The sequence below is a fragment of the Crocodylus siamensis genome, chromosome 13, assembly GCF_052110815.1.
Source record: "Crocodylus siamensis isolate JL-2025a chromosome 13, ASM5211081v1, whole genome shotgun sequence".
In the NCBI taxonomy this organism is placed as follows: Eukaryota; Metazoa; Chordata; order Crocodylia; family Crocodylidae; genus Crocodylus; species Crocodylus siamensis.
In genome coordinates, this window is record NC_143407.1 from 7,655,008 (window position 1) to 7,675,846 (window position 20,839).

General features: G+C 51.7%; 1 long non-coding RNA gene across 11 annotated transcripts in view; it reads right to left on the reverse strand.

Annotated features, from left to right (window-relative positions):
- Positions 1-449: 449 nt before the first annotated feature.
- LOC149853819 (uncharacterized) overlaps positions 450-20,839 on the reverse strand; it is a 32,329-nt gene continuing 11,939 nt past the window's right edge. For 3 of the 11 annotated variants that reach the window (XR_016438987.1, XR_016438994.1, XR_016438992.1), the window contains 6 exons: positions 19,239-19,634; positions 13,333-18,898; positions 6,445-6,614; positions 4,953-5,343; positions 1,825-2,132; positions 450-1,137 (listed from right to left, as the gene is read on the reverse strand). This is a non-coding gene — a long non-coding RNA (uncharacterized LOC149853819). Of the gene's footprint in view, positions 1,138-1,824; positions 2,133-3,244; positions 3,460-4,952; positions 5,344-6,444; positions 6,615-13,332; positions 19,635-20,839 lie in introns of those variants that run through there. The other 8 variants (XR_016438996.1, XR_016438995.1, XR_016438989.1 and 5 more) reach the window with 7 other exon arrangements.

Consider the following 20,839-nt stretch of genomic DNA (forward strand, 5'->3'; position numbering starts at 1 on the left):
CTTTGTTAGGTTTTTTCCACCCCTGCATCCTACTCCTTTAAATTCCCGAGCTTCCCCTGTGAGCCAAGCTCAGAAGGTATTTTTGTTCAGAGCTGCTCCAACACCGCCCCCCAACCCAATCTCTCCTGGAAACCTTACATTTATTCTCTTTGCCATGCCCCCTCCTTAGATCAAATCAGAAAAAAGTTGTCATAAAAATGCTGCCCATTGGGAAATGCTGTTTCAGTGACACTGCAGTTGTTTTACAAGAAGGTATGAGTTGCAGGCCAATTTCATTTAAAACCTGGTTGGGGGAACTGTTTTGAAAATGCTGAAATGTCCCACTTTGACCTTCTCAAAGCAGAAAGCTTGGATTTCTCATTTGAAACCTATATATTTTTTATATAAATTCAATTACAAAAGAGAAAAGTCAAAATCAGAACAAAAAAAAAAGTTTCAAATATATTCAGTGACATGTTCTGATTTTCGTTGATGCCTTCTCATCCCAATCCAGGGCAATGGGATTGCCCAATGTATTTGCTCAATGTATTTGCAAAGTTTTTTCTTGGGGTGCAGCATCTCTGTTCTGACCTGCTCTGCCATTCAACCTATAGCAGGCCTCGAACTCCTCGCATATGAAAATATGACAGGATCCTTGCCACACTATTATTATTTCTCATCTGCATTGTCATGGACAGGGTGCAAATTATGGGGGAACGTGGGGGGCTGAGCCCCCCACAAGAGACTAGAGCCCTCCCGTAAGATTTTAAAATTATAACGGGGGTGGTCTCCGATTGAATTACTCCTTCACTTAGGTGGACTTGTTAATCAATGAACCGGTTTAATTTTTTTTTTGCAGACCCCTGCAGGAATCAAAGTGTAAGTTAAGACCCCATGCAGATTGAACAACAGGCACAGGAAAGCACCCATGGAAATGCGCTGCGTCAGTCCTAGACATTCACAAGGATCCCCTACAAGAGAAGAGGAGCTCGGTTATATCTGAACTTTCACAGACGTTGGCAGTGCCGTTCTTTCCCCGTGTCCCATGCCGCTGTCCTGGAGCTCTCAACGCCCTGGCAAAAAGGCCTGTGTTTCAGCCCCCGAGGCCCTTTTCAAAGTGACAAGGAAAACTGGTTTCAGTTTGGTCTTCCCCTTCCTCTGAGAACAAAGAAGAAAATCAGCTGAACTCCACAAAGGACTGGAGTCAGCACCACAGCTCGCCCAGGAGGGGATGGGAACTGCTCAGGAATGGCAAGCAGTGCCTGGGAGTGCAAGTGATGCCCCTGTCACAGCCCAGCGTGCTACAGCTCACCCATGCTCCCAGATGCAGATGTGCTGCTCTCCCAGCTGGGGAGGCTGCAGACTAGACACCCAGTCCCCAAGAGGCACCAAATCCCCCCCACTCGCAACGATGTCAGCGAGGGGTATGGGAGGCACTGAACACCTTGCAGGATTGGGCTCTCTCTGATGTCAGCACCATGCTTCTGGGATGCGACACCTCTTCCTTGCTACCAGTAGGGAAGGATCCTTATCTTAGGCCCTGCTCTAACTACCGGCACTCAGCTGTAGTGCTGTCTTGGGGACTAATTGGGGCATATGAACAACAGCTCCACCATGGGATCAAGAGCACTGGGCGCTGAATGCACTATGCTGCTGCTGCCCTGGAGAACCTGGGCTCACATGCCCAGCTCACAGCCTAGCAAAGCATTTAGACCATCAGAAACATTCCCAAGGGGGTCCTCAGAGGTGCTAGTCTCTGGAGAGGCCACATAACCCTCTGTTGCAAATGTGTGGGGATCCCCAGAGCACCTTGCGAAGGGCTCTGGACCCAGGAATCCTGGTTACCTGTTCATCAGCTGATTGCACCGTGGACCTGTCTGTGCTCTGAGCCGGCCTCTGTGACGATGAGAATAGATGCAGAGATCCTGATTTAATTAGGTTGTACATCTCAGCTGCTCAGACGAAAGGGCTTCTGCCTCTGCGCGCAGCCCCAGGCAGGCTGACTGCTCCAAGGAGGCTGGATTCTCTCCTTGAATCAGGAGTGTCACCACTGAAGTCAATCAAGTAGCATGGGAACACAGCAAAAGGAGAGTTCAGCTGAGAAAGGATCTTTCACAAGCCACTGATCTTCATCTGGTTGTGCTCCAAGTGCCCTGGGATGATAACTGCAGATTAGCCCTAAGTTAGAAGCCCGGCGAGTATGTTTAAATGCAAATAAGGACTCATGTATATTCTGCATGGGATGTTCTGACTATGCCAGACCTGGTAGAGACTCGAGCAGAGAGGCAGCATCCTCCAGCAGGTAGGACACTGCACTGGGAGTCTGTTAGACCTGGGATTCATCCCTGACTCTGCCACTGACCTGCTGTGACCCTTGGCAAGTCACTTCTCCCTTCTCCAGCCTTATTTTCACTTCCCTTCCAGTCTTTGGGGCAGAGGCTGTCTTTTACTATGCATTGTACAGAATCTAATTCAGCATGGCCTGACCCTGACCCTCTTTGGTGCTGCACAGACAAGGAGCAGTAACGGTATGGGAGCAATGAGCCTAGGGCTGCTCACTGAAGTCAACGGAGCACTGCTGATTTATACCAGCTGATGCAGTAGAGGGTAATACTGGAGTAACGTCATGGGGTCACTCTGGATTTCCACCAGTGTAACTGAAAGCAGGATCTGTGCATCTCCCTTCATCCCCTGTGGAGCCTTTAATAAATCTCTCTCTATTCCTGACAGTCCGGGACAAACACCCCCCCCCACCCCCCCAGCCACATGCCTTGCGTAAATGTGGGCTCTCATAGCAGCATCTCTTACACACATACAGCTTAAACTAACATCATCCATTATTGCTCAGCCTTTAATATTTAAAGAGGCCCTACAGGGCCTTAAATAAAGCAGTTCTGTCTCAGCAGAGGGTTTTCTGCAGAGTCAAAGTTCCCCTCCCTCCGGGGCCCTTAAAGGGCGACGTCATTAAGGAATTGGCAGCGTCAGGGAAAAATTGTTCCTTGTGTCAGTGAATTTGTTATCAAGCCGGCTAGTGACTGATCTCCCTCTTGCTCCCTTCCTTCTGCTGTGTCCTCCCTCCCAGCCCCTTCTGCCGCTTCTCTCTCCCTCGCTCTCACCCTGAAGCAACGAAAAATAACAGGACATCAAAGATTCTTCATCCTAAGGGAGGAAGAGGCCGTAGAAGCTGCCCCAAAAGAGAAGGAGCCCTTCCCCCCGCCCGCTGCTCCCCACTTCAAGTGAAGCGACTGACAAGATCCTCTGGAAATGGAGATGCAGTCAGTGGTTGGATGCTAAGCTCGCCTTCCTCCAGCACCCAGGGGTTAAGGATGCCTCTTCTTGCCATCCCTGGCTTCCATGCGGTGGCGTGCTTGCCCTATCCTTGCTCCTCTCCCTCCGGCTGGATTTCACACGTGCCCCACACCAGGCTGGGATGCTCTCTGCTGCCTGAGCTGCTGCTCACCCAGTCAGGGGAGGAAGACCCTGGAGGGGAGCAGAGACCTTTGGCTGGAGGCAGAAGGCAGCAATGGTTTTCTATGGAAAATAAACCCGCTGCCTCCCCTTCTCAGGCAGACTCCCAAGGCACCCCCTATACCCTGCACAGATTCAAGGGAGTCAAAGCAAACTCCTGCTGTGCAGCTACAGATAGCTCTTCTGGTCAGAGGTCAGGCCGTGCCCTCACTCACCCCAGAGTACATCCGAACCAGGTTTATGCCGGCGTCACCGGGATCAGGATGCAGCTCAGCATCCGCAAGGATAGGGTATCACCCAGGCTCACCCAGTGCTTCCCCTTTGTCTGCCGCGCAGAGGTGCACAGCTGGCTCCCACAGGCTGCTGGAGGGGTTAGCCCAGGGGGAGCGGGGCTTTCTCCTGAGCCCTGCAGTGCCGTCATTAAAAGGCAACTTGTGGCTCAGCCGGTTACCCCACACTCCGGGGACTGGCTCCGGTCTTCTCCTCTGCTTTACTTTCCTCAAAGCCAGCCGCTCCCATGGCCTGGCTCCACCTTGTTGTCGAACCAGGGGTTCAAATCCCCCTCAGGGATCTAGGAGCTGCTTTTCTCCCAGCTAGACAAAGCCTGGGCTGGGATGATCTAATTGGGGTCTGGTCCTGCTTGCAGCAGGGAGTTGGACTAGATGTGACCTCCTGAGGCCCCTTCCAGCCCTCATTTTCTACGGGTCTATGGCCTAGTTTCCCTTCCAGGGGTGAGCTGCATCAAGGTTTGAAAGGGCTGTCCCCAGAGCTCCTGAAGTCTCTTTTGGGCTCCCTGTTGCTTTGACTTCAACAGCTGGTGTGAACGTAATGACAGCTTCACAGTCCCGGAGCAGGCATCCACACGCAGTGGTCCACACGCCTCCTCCATCCCTGCTGCCTACCCATGTACCTCCGTGGTGAGATAGGAAGGCCACCTGGGCAGGTCACTTGGGTGCTCTGCACCTCAGTCTTGGTCCCCACCGGTGAGGCTACATTCACCCCAAAATACTCCAGAGTCACACGTCGGGAGTGGAATAAAGGCCGGGTTGTCTGGAGGAGCCCAGCAGCCCCCCACCGCTGTAACACCAGGCGCCCGATGGGCTCGTCTCTCAGGGAACCGAGCTCCGACAGGGCTCTATACGGCCCCTCAAATCTCTGCATTGCTTGGGACCAGGGTTTTGATTTGAAACCGCCTCTATGGGACAAGGACCATCAATGAAAAATGTCTCCCAGCACCGGACACCGTAGAGGCTTGCTCCCAGACGCTACCGCACTACAAATAATAATGAATAATCCTAATTAATAATGCCCCTTTTCCTTCCTGTTCCTTTCCCTCCCACTCTTGAGACAACCCTTGCCTGTGCCTCCAAAGGCATAAAAGCATTCGCCTCTTTTGCTCTTTGAAGCCAGGGAGAAGCAAAGAAATGGGAACACCGGGTCCTTTTCTAGTGGGTGATTGAAATCGCAGTGTTCAAAGGAGGCCTTGTCAGCATGGCTTATCTCACCCTCTAGACTTCTGAGCACGAGATGTTATTGGCATTCAGACCTCCACCACTGCAAACATCTCTCACCAACTCTGAATGGGAACACGAGCTTTCTTTTCTTCACGCCTCTGTTGTAGATGTGCGGTCTTCAGCTCTTTGCCGTAAGGTTCATGCCGGAGGAATTCACAAGTAGGAAGCCAGGCACTGGAGGAAGATAATAATACAGAGGGACTTCTAACAGAGTAAATAGGAGCCTTCAGGTACAGGGCGAGGGCGAGGGGTGTTCGGTGCTAGGGAGGACACAGCTTGGAGGAGGAATCAACTTAGCTGGGGAGCTTCCTCTGAACCAGAGAGCAGCTTTCATGGCATTGCAGCAGCTTGAAGGCTTTAGAGCCTGGTCCAGAGCCTGGTCCTGTCAAGAAAAGACTCCCATCAGCTTCAGTGGGCTTTGCAGCAGGCCTTACTGCAACAGTTCCCAATTTTTTGGAGCTAAGACTCCACTTATGGTCTCGTGATGCCACTTCCAACCTGAGCCCATCTGCTTTAGAGGACTACATGCACTAGGTTTTGTGATCCATCTTCTTTTCAGCTGCTGTGAGATCCCCAGAGGAAAAGGGCTATAAACAGCTGGGTGCTGCTAGCAAGTAGAACGGGATTGCTTGGGTTTGGATTCTTACTCTCCAAACCATTATTTTTCCTTCTACCCCTCAGCATTTTGAGTCACGCTCGCTATGCACACGCACTGGGTCGCACCAGTTTGCAGCTTACACCTGTCTGCTGATCATGCACCAGCACCAGCAGTGTAACCTGTGTGATGTTTTAGGCCCTTGCTGAACATGATCCAATATCTTTCAGGGAACTAGTCACAGGTTTTGACCAGCTACCCGTCTTGCTTGTGAACATTGCACTCTTCTCCTCCGTGGCCTTGGAGAAGAAATTCAATAGTATGGTTTCCCTTTGGTTGCGGGTGTTGGCAGGGAGAGGGAGGCAAAGTGAACTGACCAAGGTTACACAGGAGGTCAGTGGCAGAGCCAGGGGTGGACCCCAGGCATCCTGATTCACAGACTGACGTTCTTACCCACTAGCCCATGCTGCTGCCTTTTTCAAAGCCCTTCATTTCCCACAGGTGGGATTAATGGGCTGCAATTGAACTCTTTACCTTGGCAACAAAGTGATGACTCAAATGTTTGATCTGCCTCCTCTGACCCATCTCAGTCTGTCTCTCATCCCCTCCCACACATATCTTTCCCCCAACACACATTCCCTTCCTCCCTTGTCAGTCCAAACTTACCTTCCCGCTCGCCCACGCGTCTCTCAGCCGCACTAGGCAGCTGCCTGTCACCCGCGCATCCCTCAGCACGCCAGGCACTGATAAGCAGCGAGCGTGATATGTCTGGAGAATCCAGGAGGGTGAGGACACAAAGCCCAGGGTGAAGCTACCAGGTGGAGGTTGCACTTCGCTCAGGCACCACCATCAGCTGTGCGGAGACCGAGCTAAATGCAGCCGACTGACCTGGGGTGATGCGCGCAGCTCTGGGGACGTTCGGTGGAAGGAATTCCCCAAAGCAGTACGTTTTATCCTTTTCGAAACATCAGCCCAGCCGGAGGGCGACTCCTTCTGAACTTGCAGCACGTGGAGAGGCTGCGTCCTGCCCGCGATGCCTACACAAGGTGCGTGTCGCTCTGCGGGGAGACAGGGGAAGTGAATAAACTGTGTCCTGCCTTCAAAGATGTCTTCAGGCACGAGCTTGGCCCTCCCCGCCTCCTCTCCTAGGCACAGAACTAGTCTTCCCCACTTCTGAGATGGGGAAACTGAGTCACAGAGCGGGAAGGGGCCATGGCTAAAAATCGCACACCCTTCCAGGGGGTAGAGTGATGACTACAACCCGAGTCCTGCCTCTCCCCCTCTTGCCATAACTGAGAGACGACCTTCACGCCCCTCTCTGCTCTAGTGGAGAAGCCGTCACCCCAGCTGGGGTGGCTGGCTCCAGAGGGCAATGGAGAGAGGTTACACTGGCAGGCTTCAAGGGGTAAGAAGATGCCAGCAGGAGAGATCCCCTCCTACTTTGGGCCTGCTCATTCATTGGGGGTTAGCAGAGGTGGAGGACTCAGGTCCCAGTGAAGCAGGTGCCCTATGAAGACAAAAACCAGCCTGTCAGGGTGAGGTGGCCCTGGTGCTCGATTCACGGCTGTGATTTCCTTCTGCGTGCTCACCCCTGTACAGCAGACACCATTTCCGCAGGCTGGAAAGGAAATTCAGTATACTCCTCCTTGCAAGGCCCTGTTATCAGTTTTTGCATCACTACCAACAAAGAGATCAGAGAACAAGAGCACGTGGACTACGAACTGCCGGTCTATACCCCTCTGGGGCCTGTCTTGCTACAGCCATCTGGGAGGGGAGAAGACCGACCCATCAGGTCACCTCCTTTTTACCATCTGCCCTTTATCTATTATAACCCTACTCTATTAGGAGGCAGGAGCTTGGGGTAGCACCACTACATCACGGCAGGACTTGGCTAGAAGAAAACAGCATCACTAAATGCGTTGCACCAAGGCCTCTGGACTAGCCAGGGGCCACACAGGTGCCTGGGTGGGCCAGAAGGGGCCATGTCTGGTGCCTGTGCCCTCCAAACACTGGCTCTGTCCTGAGCAAGTATGTTTGTCAGTGCAAAGGACAGATCATCTCTCAGCTCTGGCTGTGCTGAGTGCTGCCCTGCGAGCCAGTCCTTGCCCACTGGCACTCTGCATCAGTCGATGCCCATCTGCTTCACCCCAAAAGTCCTTCCTCTAGGAATTATTATTTCCTAGGGGAAAAGTTGGTGAGTGTGGGGCGAATCAAAGCAGCAGGGATGAAACCTGCTCACCCCACCATGAGGCAATGGAGTTTCCCAGCTGTTGGGCCAGGCTACTGCCAACTTGTCCTGCTCAGAGCGGAGGTGAATGGCCTGGCACTGCGATTCCCCCATCTTCAGCCCCGCAAGTATTGTCCGCACAGTGGCAGGGAAACGGCTGCACTGACAGTCTTGGAGACCAAAGGCCTCAGAACCATCCTGCTCTGCAGCCCCCTTCAATCCCTGTGGGACAAGAGCTGCCACTTCCCCTGATCCATTCAGCTCTGGGCCTCTTTGCTCAGGTGCAAGCAAAGGGGGCTGGCTAGTGCCTGAGGACGTGCTAGGTTCTGCAATAGGGACACCTGGCAGCTGGGAACGAGCCATGGCCCAGAAAGCTCATCTTCCTGCAGACAAGCTTTTCATAGACATTAGGGCTGGGAGAGCTCTCGGAAGATCATCGAGTCCAGCCCCCTGCCCCAGGGGCAGGAAGTCAGCCGGGGTCAAAGGATCCCAGCAAGATAAGCGTCCAAACGTTTCTTTGCATGGAAGTAATATGCTGGGCCAAGCTGGCAGGGACCAGAAAGGTGGAGGGTGGGAGGATGCTGCTATTGGCTGCCATTAGCAGAGGCCTAGGCTAATGGCTCTAAGGGGATGGACGTTTACCTCCCTGTTAATGAACTGCTGCAAAAATTCATGGCTTTCCTCTGTGTGCTGTGTCCTGCAAATGGAGCGTTAAAGGGTCCAGCCTGCGATGCTCATTAACTTCAGTTGCTTGCTTCCTTCCCTCCCCAGTCTTCTTTTGGCGTCCTACAGGGCACACAGCCCAGCTTGCCCCGAGTCCACGGACCTGCACCCTGGATCCTGCTTTTCCTTTGCATATGAGGGAGGAGATATTGCAGGACATGCAAGCCCACAAGGGTCGGAACTGCTGTCACACGGGGGCCACACTCCCCCCCAGTGCGAATCCACGCTGATGACTCTGCCTTTAGTCTTTGTGCATGGGAGCCCATTTCCATGCCAGAATCTCAGTGGACATCACTCATGCTAATACACACAGCCTGGTGACTCTCTGGGGCAGGCAGAGGGTTGATAGTTCAAGGATCACTGGCAAAGCACTGGGCTGGGAAGAGATCCATAGTATGTAACCCAGCCCAGTGAAAGTTAATGGTGGAACATGTCCTGGACTCAGTAGGTCCAGGATTTCATTTACAACTTTGAAGCCCACAAAGCACCACTGAGATCTCTTGCATAACATCGGCCAGGTATTGCCACCCAGTGGCTGCTGGATCTAACCCAGCGACTAGTGGATGAACTAGTGTATCTGTCAGGAAGACCTCTAATCCTAATTAAAGGGCTCCTTGTGACAGAGCACCCACCACAGCTTGCTGGGAGATACTCCAGTGGGCCCCTCTGCTAAAACCAGGTGCCACTGGAGCTCATCTGGAGACCCTTCAGCAGAGTCAAGAGGCAGGATGCAGGGACAAGGTGGGGAGATGGGGAACTGGAGAAGGGGGAGAGATCCAGAGAAGCCCCCTCCCTCATCAACGGGGTTAAATTCAGGACTTTCAGCTGTACAGCACAGACCTGCTACAACTTGAGCTAAAAGGCTCACTCCAACAGCTGGCAGCACTTGCAGACTGTTACCCTGCGTATGGACCAGCAACTAGAGGGGGACATAACATACCCTACCGAGGGGTTTTAGCTGCACTAACTGATCAATTAACTCTCTCCAAAAACTTAGCAGAAGCAGAGGGGGAGAGGGATGACATCAGGACTATCTATCTACTCAATTCAAAAAATAAAAGCTCATCTAGTCCCCATTGATTGGAATCTTTTGGTGGCAGAGAACATTTAATGGAAGCTTTTTTCTTGTTTTAACCAGTGTTGGAGGCACAAAGTCATAATTTTCCTTCACCTGTCTGCTGAGCCACGCTCCCCTCATTTTTCAAATCCAGGGGCTTTTAAAGACGCTCTTTATCGATCCAACACTTATTTATATGCGAACAATAGGAGAAGATGGTTATTTCAGTTATTAAATTTAGAGAGCTGACAAAAGCAATCAGAAGATATATCATTTAATAGGAGATTAAAAAACAGGCTGAGGGAGCCCAGATTTCTGACCTGACTTCTCCAATGTAATTTTATATATATATATTTATTTATTGCTCAGATGGCAACATTATAAAATGATAAAATCGCATGCATTTGCTGAGAGGTTTTATCATTAATTGATTTTGCTGTAGACTCTCCCACTGGCCTCTCAGCAAATGTTAATTGTTTTGGCAGTACATCGTTGCGGGGAGGGGGGTATCTCCTCTACCTCAAAACATTCAGTTTGCAGAACACAGGCAGGACGTGCTCATAGGTCTCAGTCCAGTCGCCTCGCCTAATTCAGTTAGTCTTTAAGGTGTGACTCTACCTGTGAGGTAACAATGTGGTTCAGATCTGATTAGGACTGGACCCAATTACCTTAGGTTTAAAGTAAGAAGGCAGGACTCTCTATCCGGCATTGGAATGGGAGGGAACAGGGGTGTATCAACATGACTGTCTCATCAGGGGATGTCTATCCTGAGGAGCCGGAGTGCTTATTCACCCTTTCATTTAGTTTTTGGAACCATTTCAAATAGTCAGGGCAGAGGTTGGCTTGCTTTGCTGCATCTCACCCAGACTCCAGCTGGTGCCCCTTTCTCCCACCCTCTGGCACTGGCAATGTCCAGGTCAAAGCACAGAGCAGTGCGGCACGTGGCATGGGCACTAGGCGGGAAGCACAATGGATATTTCACTGACTACAGCAACGGCCTGGCCTCTCACCCGATGCCCCTCCACGAGGGGTGCTGGGACCAGGATTCCCTTCTTGTTCCCAGCTCTGCCGCTGATCTTCTGCACAACTCTGTTCGTGCCACAATAGGGATAGGTCACGGTTTCTTGACCACACCATAATCTATCAAAGTTCATAAAGCAGACTGAAACCGCTAGCTGGAAGGTGTGAGAGAAAGACCAATCATCCTGCTGAGTGACTGTCCGAATCCCATTCAGAGCTGGCAAGCATCATTGAAACCACTGAGTTTTGCCCAGCAGGTAAATTTGGGCCTTGGCAGGGGCAAAAAAAAAAAAAAGCAAGCCAAGTTCAGAAATGACTTGGCCCACGTGCCTTGAAAGTCAGTCCTGACATACTCTAAGGGTAGTAGGCCCCATCTTGGCTCTGGCTTTCTGAAAACTTGCACACCTCAGCAAGAGCCTGTGAAGCCTGCCCAGACCTTCTGGCAAACCTCACCTGAGTTTAACAGCACTGCACAGCTCACTCCTGCACCCCGGAGAATCGGTGATGAATGTGGCTTTCATCACCTGATCCTCTTAACTGAAGAGTGTAACATCCTGCCACTTTTCCCTGAGTAAGTAAATCAATGCTTTCCCTGATTTTGAATGAAAGACAAATGGGAACCTTATTTCAGGATTTCTTAACTCATTTTCCTGCATTTAAGCCCTAATTCATCTTCATTATGGTTCCTTTTCACTAACTCCTCTCATTTTACAAGGACAAGATTTCCATCGGCAACTATTTTTTCTTTAAACTTGATGAGCTTCTCGTACAGATTTAGTCTCGAGACAAGCAAACCAATCGAGCTTCTTTAATAAGTAACCAGCTGTTTAGCTTGTGAGACTCCAGGGGTACGTTTCCGTCGTGTTTCGGGTTTATGGAGCCCCGAGCACAAGGGTCATGCCCCGGAGAGGGGAATATTCCTTCACGGTACCACAATACAATAACAGCCCTTACTTCTCATTATCATCCTCCAGTTCAGCAGGGACAATGGGCCTGGATGAAGCCTTGCAAACACTGAATCTAGTCGTCACTGAGAACATGCCTCTGCGGCTTCCCTCCCGAGCCCAGGTCTACCGCTGGCAGAATAAGCCCTACCCCTGGGATGCACCAGGGCCTGGCAGCTAGGCCAAGGAGACAGCTATGGGCAGCCCTGAAATGCCCTCCTCACCCAGGTCTCCATGCCAGGAGAACTCAAGAAAGGCCCCAGGGAGCCATTCAGCCTGCTCCAACCATCCCCAACCAGCTGCTTGGCCCTAACTGCTGATGTTACTGCGCCCCGGGCTGTGCAGATGGATGGGGCTTATCTTATCAGGAGCAGCCCAGGGTCAGGAGGGAAGCCACAGAGACCGGCCGTGACTCCTTGGCTTGCATCTGCTCTGTGTATGGGTCCAACGTGGTTCCTCGCTCACTCGCTAACCAAGCCCCAAGTCAAGTGCATGTCACCCGGCATAGCCACCTGCGAATCAGAGCACTTGTCGCTAAAACGAGGACGGCTCCTGAACCTTGAACTGACCCGCGCATCACTTCAAACAGTTCATTTTCGCTTTAAGGTCAAAATTGTTTCTTTTCCAGGCTCCTCTAGACTGCCTGCTTGCAAGCACGATGTATTCTTTTATGATTATTTCTGAAGCCCTTTTGATGTCTTTGATGAACAAAGGTGGCCCCTGAGGTTTTCCAGAATTAGCCACTAGTTTTGGGACCCCAGCTGAGACTGAGTCCCTACTGTGCTGTGTCCTATTATTCACATGGTTCAAACAGGCAAGAGAGATAGAGTGGAAGGAAAGCAAGCATCATAATCCTAGTGCTGCAGATGGGGAACCAGGAAACTTAGGTCTAAATCTATATTGGCTTTCAGGTGCCTACCTCTCACTGATTGCAAAGGCACCCCAATAGCTCTGGGCATCTGAGCCTTAGTGACATGGAGGGGAGCACTGTACCTAGACTCCTGGTGGTCCCGGGTGAACTTTTAGTATTGGGCCCCTCTTCACCAGAGATCATGACAGTAACCATCATTATTTTCATGCCCCCTTTCTGGGTGAACGAATTTGCCCATGCCTGTGGCCGGCCCTGGCCCTTGATGATATAAGGAGTCAATGTTAGAGTAAGAACTTGAACCCAGGTCTCCCAGAGCCAAGCCTATTTATGGGCTGTAACTGCATGGGTAGCCTTAGTCTGTGAGCTCAGGACCTGTTTTTTTTTCAATGGGGGGCAGCTGAACACCTATGCATGCCTCCAGCTGATTTCAGCTGATGCTCATCACCCCCCGATGATCAAGGGCTCTGATGTCGCAAAGCAGCCACAAGGCAAAGCACCCCCAAGCAGAAACCGCTTTGGAATAGAGGAGGAGCTGCTTGTTGCAATCCTCTTGCAGCTGCACGGGGGCAGAGGGCAATGGTGGGGACAGCTCTCCCAGCTGTGGGCACTAACTGCGCAGGCACATCATCAGGCAGCAACCAGCATTAAATAGGAAGTTGCTGCAAATACCTGAAACTCAGCCACACTAGCGCCCTGGCCACGGCTCACCAGGGGAGCATTTAGTCTCAGTAAATGAACCCCCCAGGATGATCCCACATGTCTCCTGGTTGCCCTCCAGGCCCCAGGCGATGTATTACAGTTTATAAACCTGCTACCGCCTCCTATTGCCTGAGTTTCTGTAGCACGAGCAGTGGCACCTCACGCTATGAGCACCAGAAGTTTAGTCCCTACAGATATTCCTTCCCTGTCTTGTAACCCCCGACCCCGCACTCACCTTCACTGTTTGCTTTTCCCCTGAATCCTTCGCCATTAGAAGGAGAAACTTTCTAATTGGCAATTCCTTGAGATCTCTCCTCACCCACCTCAGGTCAGTCCGGTTCTTCCAGCCCGGAGGTTATTCTGCAGTTTGCTGGCAAAGGTTTCAAGCCATCTCATAAGTCTTTCTGTTTCTCTTCGTTTAAATGCGTTGGCTTGCATCCAGCTGTAATAATGAGCGATGACACTGAGATTAGAGTTTAATAAGTGTCAAGACAAGAACCTCTGTTTTGGCCACTTCAATTTAGGGGACGTGGTAAAATAGTCAAAGCCATCCCAGTGCTTGTTGGCATCCCTTCTCCACACTCCCTAGCTACAAGTTCATTTTACTGTCTATTAGCTCCTCTCACTGCAGAGTCCTGGGATCCTGAGACTCCAGTACAGCCATGAGAGGACATGGATGGGGAGGTGCTGGGAAGGGGGCACACGAGCCCCCAGTTGTTCCACCGTAGTCGGGCTGCAGAGAACAGCGCAGGTTTCCTGGCACCTGTCCTAGCAGCAGGAAGGGCTGCGAGGAAGGTGCAATGGGGCTGGGTGTGGGGAAAGCCCAGGGCTATCCCAGTCCCTGCCTCTCCCAGCTGCGGTACTGCGAGGAGCTAAGCACAAGGCCTGGTTGCGTGGGAGTGCCCAGATACTCTGGTCCCAGCAGGAGGTGCCACAGGGAATGATTTAGAGACAACGGCATTGAAGCTATGTCTTCTAATTTTGGGGGACTCCATGCTGTGACTCGGTGGCTTCCTCCCCCGCAAGCTGTCTCACGGCTTGAAGGAGGGCACGGTGTGTGCTGAAGTGCTTCCAGTCTGGCTGCAGCCGCATCCCGTGCCCCGTGGGCCTTGGATGCACGGAGTATGAATGGGTCAGCCAGTCCCTGTGCAATCCGTTCCCGTCGCTGCCCCGTCACTCATCGGCGGGCACCGACCTTGATGCATTGTGGCCACAGGTCCCGAGGTGGAGGAGTGGTGCTTGCGTGGAGGGAGGAAGCAAAGCCTGGGAGTGACAGAGCAATTCATTCCCCGCACAGAGATGAAAGCCCTGGGAAGGCTGGGGTGGAGCTCTCCTGCAGCCAGTGTGACATAAATTATTGGAGGACCCGAAAAACTGGGTGTGATCCGGGGATGGGTGATCAAACAGTGCCGGCTGCAGCCTTGCGCAGAGGAGATGAATGACCCCTTCGGCAGCAGCCAGAGCTCCAATTTGCTGCCCGTTTGCTGTGCAGTTTACCCACAATTCAGCTTGTCACGGCCACAAATCACTCAGGAAGGTATCGCCGGGGTTTGCGTGCAACGGAGAGACAGCGCGGAAACGTGCACGACGTGACACAGTGCTGATCCTCACACGCGCTGTAAAGACACCGTGAGTACATGCACAACGTGACGCAGCACGAGTTCGCCACACATCCCCCCGTGCAGCCACAAGCAGGCTGACACACACCTTAGCACAACCTGATATGCACACACAGGGAAGGTCTGTGCAAAACACAGACAAGACCTGTAAGGTCTCCTGCACTTGTGGCACACAGAAGAAACGACACAGATGTGCAACACATCCCCATACTTAGGTGATGCAACAGGCACAAATGCGCACACAGGTTGGCACGTGACTGGCTCACACTTCCCTCTAACAGAGGCACAGGTGATATGGACCCAAATGACCCAAAATAAAAGCAGCAATGGTAGCAGAGCTCGGAGCTTATATAGCACAAAAGCTGAGTCCTGGAGAGACAGGGATGTAGCGCACGAGTCTCCAGTGATCCAACCCATTATTAGAGAGGCAGACGCTTGCTTGGCATGGAGGCGGGCAGGCAGTGCTGGCTGGAAAAAGTCATTATCACAAAGGACTTTGAAGAGGAGCTGGGGGATGCCAGGAAGATGAGTCTGGCTGTAATTTAGTGCTTGCTCCAGTAGCTAGTTTGCAGGCAAAGGTCTCATTGAAGTCAGCAGAAGTTTTAGAGACTGGGATCCCGAACCCTCTGTCATAAGCTACTGGGGTTTTTTCCACTTTGGTCCTTAGGGTGACCTGTAGACCTTTGGAAATTCACAAGTTGATGCCAAGGTATGTGGGCAGGGGAAGACTGCGGGTCACATATGGGGTTATTGCCTGCTTTCTCAGTTCGCCATTTGGGAGAAAAAATTACCCTGATTTTCTTCCACATACACCTGGTCATAAGGCCCCTGGAAGAGAGGCAGGATAGCGCACCCAAACCCACGAGAGAATTTCAATATGGAGCCACTTTTGGAGCGTGAATGATCAGATTGTTCCTCTCTCGGCTTCCACAGCATCCAAACACGGGTGCGACACAACCGTTCTAGCTTGCATAGGTGTATATTGGTGTGTGCATTGTACTCTTATGGAGGAGAGCTCCAAGAAGGGAATAATGAGGCAATTCCTGTTCATCTGGGAGTTTTCTGTACCACCCTGCCTTCATTTGAACAAGCCACTGACTTCAAAGGAGTTCCTTCTGATTTTCATCTGTGAGCCAGGTTTGCGACCGACTGATCACAATGGTCTCAACTTGTAGCCAGGGAAGTTTAGCTCAGATATTAGGAAAAACTCTCTCACTAGGAGGGTAGTGAAGCACCAGGACAGGTCACCCAGAGAGGTTGTGGGATCTCCATCCCTGGAGGTTTTTAAGACCCAGCTGGATAAATGCTTGGCTGGGATGATCTAGTTGGGGCTGGTTCTGCTTGAAGCAGGGCGTTGGACTAGATGCGACCTCCCGAGGTCCCTTCCAAGCCTCATTTTCTATGGCTCTATGATGAGGCCCAGTGTGGATGGAGGAAGCATGTCCAGGACATGGCAGGAAGGTAGATTAGAAGTGGTTCTCCTCCATTCTGGGACGGTCTCTTCCCGGCCCTCTCATCTCTAACAGTGATATGGGTCTTCCATGATGCACAGCACCTGTCCCATATTTGATACAAGATTCTTTGGGGGTGGCATATTATTTTCTCCGAACGCCTGCAACATTTCAGAATTTGTCTCGTTTGAAGGCAGCAGTGGCATCACTGTGAAGCTGCAAGGGAAGCAACGTGTCCGTGGCATAGACCTATTCATCTCTCTGCTGTGTAAATAGCCCCTCCAAAGACTAGGCTGGCAACACCTCTGAAGAGATTGATGAAGCTTCCTCCACCCAGGCTGGTGGTTCGTACATCAACAACAGGCTGCTGCAAGGCATTCAGTGTCCACTCCCAACCTCAGACAGTCTCTTTGTCATCATAGTTAATGGGGGGGGAGAGAAAGGGAATTCCAGTTCCCACACATCACAGCTGGCTTCATCCCTGCTCCATGCTACGAGATGCACCACATGGTACCCGGATGCCTCGTACACTGCCGTGGGGCTTGGAAATGGCCACCCAGTGTCATCCACCTGGCAGGAGCGACTAGCAGCTAGCCTGTCTGCCCATCCACTGCAAAGAGCTACTTTTCTGTCATGTCTGTTCCACTGAGCGAGAGAGACGGGCATCAGATCTGCACCCCAGAAGGCCAAAGGCCTGGTTCTTCTCTTGCTTACACCAGGAGCAAAGGCCATGGAAGGCCAGGGAGCCATCATGGGATGTTGAAAAGAGAAGGGGGCCTGGAGATCCATGCACAGAAAAAATACAGGGGTAACTTCAAAGAGACGAGAGTCCTTGCCACTGTGGCAAGCTGGGACCACCCTCTAGGAGTGAGAGGAGATCCACTCGGGTGAAGCATGAGTCCAAACTCAAGTCTGGAGGTGGGAGAAGAAACCCGCATCAGGGGTGTAGGTTGTAGCCGTGTTGGTCTAAAGACATAGGCAGACAAGGTTCTTTGGGTAAATCCCATATCTTTTATTAGACCAACTAAAATACTTGGAAAAAATCCTTCTTTGCAAGCTTTTGGGTACAAATACGCTTCAGCAGGAAGACGGAGCATCTGGAGGTGGTCTGTGCTCTTCCTGGATGCAGTAGTAAAGCAGCCAGAGGCCAGTACCTATGCAAGAAAGCCAGTCAGTGAAAATGTACGTTGAGGTGGTCAACAGGTGGGAAAGGGGTGCAGGTGTCAGGAAGCGGCGTCAGACTCCTGTGGTCTGCAGCCTTGGAGGAAGGCAGATCTGTCAAAATGCAGCGAGAACGCAGGGAAGACCACGCCACTCATTTTACAGGGCTCATCATAACACAAACCAAAAGCAATGAAGACGTGGGAGGTACCTGAACCAGCCAGGGAGGGAGCACACAGCACACAGGAATCTCATGCTGGCAGCAGTGGCATAACTCACAAAAAGACTCTATCAGTCAGGGCATCACAAGGACCCGGAGTAGCTGCGCAGACCGGCGATCCGCCTACTCACACCGAGATGCGACATGTCCTCCACTTGAGCTCCCAGGCACAGAGCATCATGCCACAACCCAGCCTGGAAGAAGAGACGTTGGAATCGATACCCGACAGCAAGGTTTTCCCTAGTGCTTTGAGTTATAGGGCACATAGACTAGGACAAGCCTTCTGCACCTCATCCCAGCCCTTCACCAGGCCTGGTTAGGGATTCATTGCAATGCAGGACACAGCAGGAGCCAATCAGTTTCCAATTAGAGGCAAGACTATTACCTTCCCCCCATCTCCCCATCTCCAAAACAGGGTGTAGAGATGGAAGGACAACCTCTGTGGGGCTGCTGCCCCCACATCTGGGTAGGCAGAGAATAGGGAAAAGGGTGAGATCTTGGCTCTTCTCCATGACACCAGCCGGCTGGAACAAGGATGCATATGGAGAAGCAGGAAAGGAACGGTATAACAGTTACCTCCTTCCTCTGGTTGTGGGCAAGATCAGGTGGAGGACACTGCCTTCACCCAGCAGACCATCCAGCTGGCATGGTGAAGGCACATTGGTGTCTGTACCAAAGGGGGCCCAAGGGAGGGATGCGACTGGCTTTGCATCCAGCTGCCTTGCACCTCCCCCCTGCCACCCCCCGCCTGTGGTGTGCTACTTGAACCAGAAAGGTTTGGGGTGAATGCAACATCCAAAGGCAGACCCCAGAGATCACTAAACAAGCACTGAGCAGACAACAGTAGCGGGAATAGCTGGCAGGGCCAGGGCTGTGGGGGGACACCACCCATTACAACCCATGAGGGGCTGGTCACTGCAGCACCATGGAGGGTTTTTAAGTCTACTTTTCCTTGTTTTTCAATAAAATTAGAGCTAGGCCAGATGCAGAAGGCCTTACACTTGGGGAGTTTGGCTCTGTATATATGCTGAGAAGTAGGAAGGGGACACATTTATAGCCTGAAGCCTGACAGCAAGGACCTACTAGGCTTGCCCTGCTCCACGGGGCTCGGAGGGGAGGTGACAGGAGGACATGCCCAGGTTACTCCCTGACAGGCTCCCAGCCCGCCTCTGATGAGTCCAACTCCGCTCCTCGTGTCACGTTCATGCCAACAGAGAGATTCAGAAGGCAATTCCTTACTTTTATTAGCAAATTGCCCTGGATGGATGATTCAAGCAGTGTTCAGCTCCCAGCAGGAAGGTGTCAGCAAAACAAAAAAAAAAGAAAAGGTTCTTTCATGTAGATAGATAACTGCAAATAAAAGTAGAGAATTATTAGCACTTAATACTTTTTTTACTCCCTAGCACTTTCCCCCTGAAGTCTCCAAGTGCTTTCGATAAACTAATTAAGACAGCAGGTGGTCCAATTTTTCCCTTCTTGTTAAGGGAAGAAAGATAGGCTTGTGATGAGCCCCTTGCCTGCCAGTCAGGAGATCGTGGCTCAGCTCTCAGATCTGCCGTGGGCTCTTCGTAATGTGTTATTTAAATACCTCACATCCCCTCCCCATTTTCAAAATGGAGTTTCTTCCTCCTCTGTCTTTATTAGGCTTCCCGCTAGCCAGATAAAGGGCAGTCCTGTGTCTTTACAGCACCTGGCACGGTGGGATCCCATGCAAAGTCAGGGCCTGGAGCTGTTGCTCTGACACCTGCAAGAGGAACAATAAAACCTTTCATGAACTCCCCTTTCTTTCAAAGGAACTGATTCCCCCCGCCTTCCTGTGTGTGGCCCCATTTTATATCTGCTGTGTAACCAGTATTGCTGACCTCAAGCAGTCAAATATCTTGAGCCAGGCCTCCAAAAAAAAGGAAGAGCAAGAGCAAGAGCAAGAGCAAGAATTTTTTTTAAAGTAATTAATATGGGGTGCTTTTTGCTTCCTGGGCTCTTACCTCTATTTGAATTGCTTTTCCGGGCTTCTCTGTACAATCATGAGAATCATCTTAATAAAAGCTCAAGTTCTCACCAAACCTCAGGACTCCAGAACCTGGAACTTTAAGAAAATACCATATTTCTAGGCTAGTGACACTGTGTGCAGGACACTATAGTGTGCCATGCAGGAGGAAATTGGCTCCCTAGCATTTTCCCAATGCTGCTCCCCACCCCGGCTCCATGGCGGGCACATCCATAACTGTGCCAGGAGGATTTGTGTGAGCGGTTGTGAGGCTGGCTGTGAACCGAGGCAGGCTTTAGTTGCTTGCATGGTCCAGATGCCTCCGAATCCTGAGGGCAAGCCTGTGCTGCCTTTGGGATAATGGACTGGGGGGAGCAGTCACGTTTTTGCTGTCACAGTGTGTTGGAAGGCCATTACACTGGGCCTGGCCACAGGCCTTTGCTGCTTAGACTAAGCACCCTGCAGCCCCTGGGCCCCGTAAGTCTCCGGATGTCCACTGCAGCCACATCGATCCCTGTGCTATAGATTCCCTAGTAATTTCAGAAGCTTCTTTATGTCTTTGGCTTTTAAATCCCTTGTAAACATCAGGCTTTACCAATGGTTCAGAGAGGAACTGATTCATAACCGGGTGCTGAGCTGGTACCTCTACCTCTCAGTTCCCCCCACTCCAGCTCTGCCCCTTTCCAATCTCTCCCTCTTCCTCTGGTTTTTTTTCCAGCCTCAACCTCCCTTGGGTTTTACCTGCTCTCTCTCTCTCTTTCTTCCCCACACCCGGGTTCTTGTCCACCCACCCCATCACTAGCATCCTTCTTCCCTCTCCCCAAACACAGTCCCTTGTTCCCCCCTGTCTTCTCCTGCCCTCTTTCCCCAGCTCCCTTTCTTCTTCTCTCCTATCCTCCACTCATTCCCCGTGCTCCCTTGGGGCTCTGTTCACTGTTTACTGATCCTTGCCGTGGTAAATCTCTTGCCATTTTAATGCCTGTTTTCCATCAGGGCAAATGGCATGGAGTAAATTTCCTTTCATGCCTTCTGCCCAGAGTACGACTTTTCAGGCGCCGAACTGCACTGGCAATCTTAAACGGCAACTTAGCAGCTGGCCACTACTGCTGGCAGCTCTGCTTCCAACTAGCTGAACTACAGGCACTTGCCCAGTTTTCAGGGCTGCAGGCAGTGCTCACGCACCCGCTGAGACATGGGCCATGGGACTGGAGGGGCTGGCCTGGCCATGGGGAAAGCAGGGAAAGGAAGTTCCTGGATCGAGGGGGTGGGGGAAAGCTATTCAACTCCACCGTGCACGATACCAT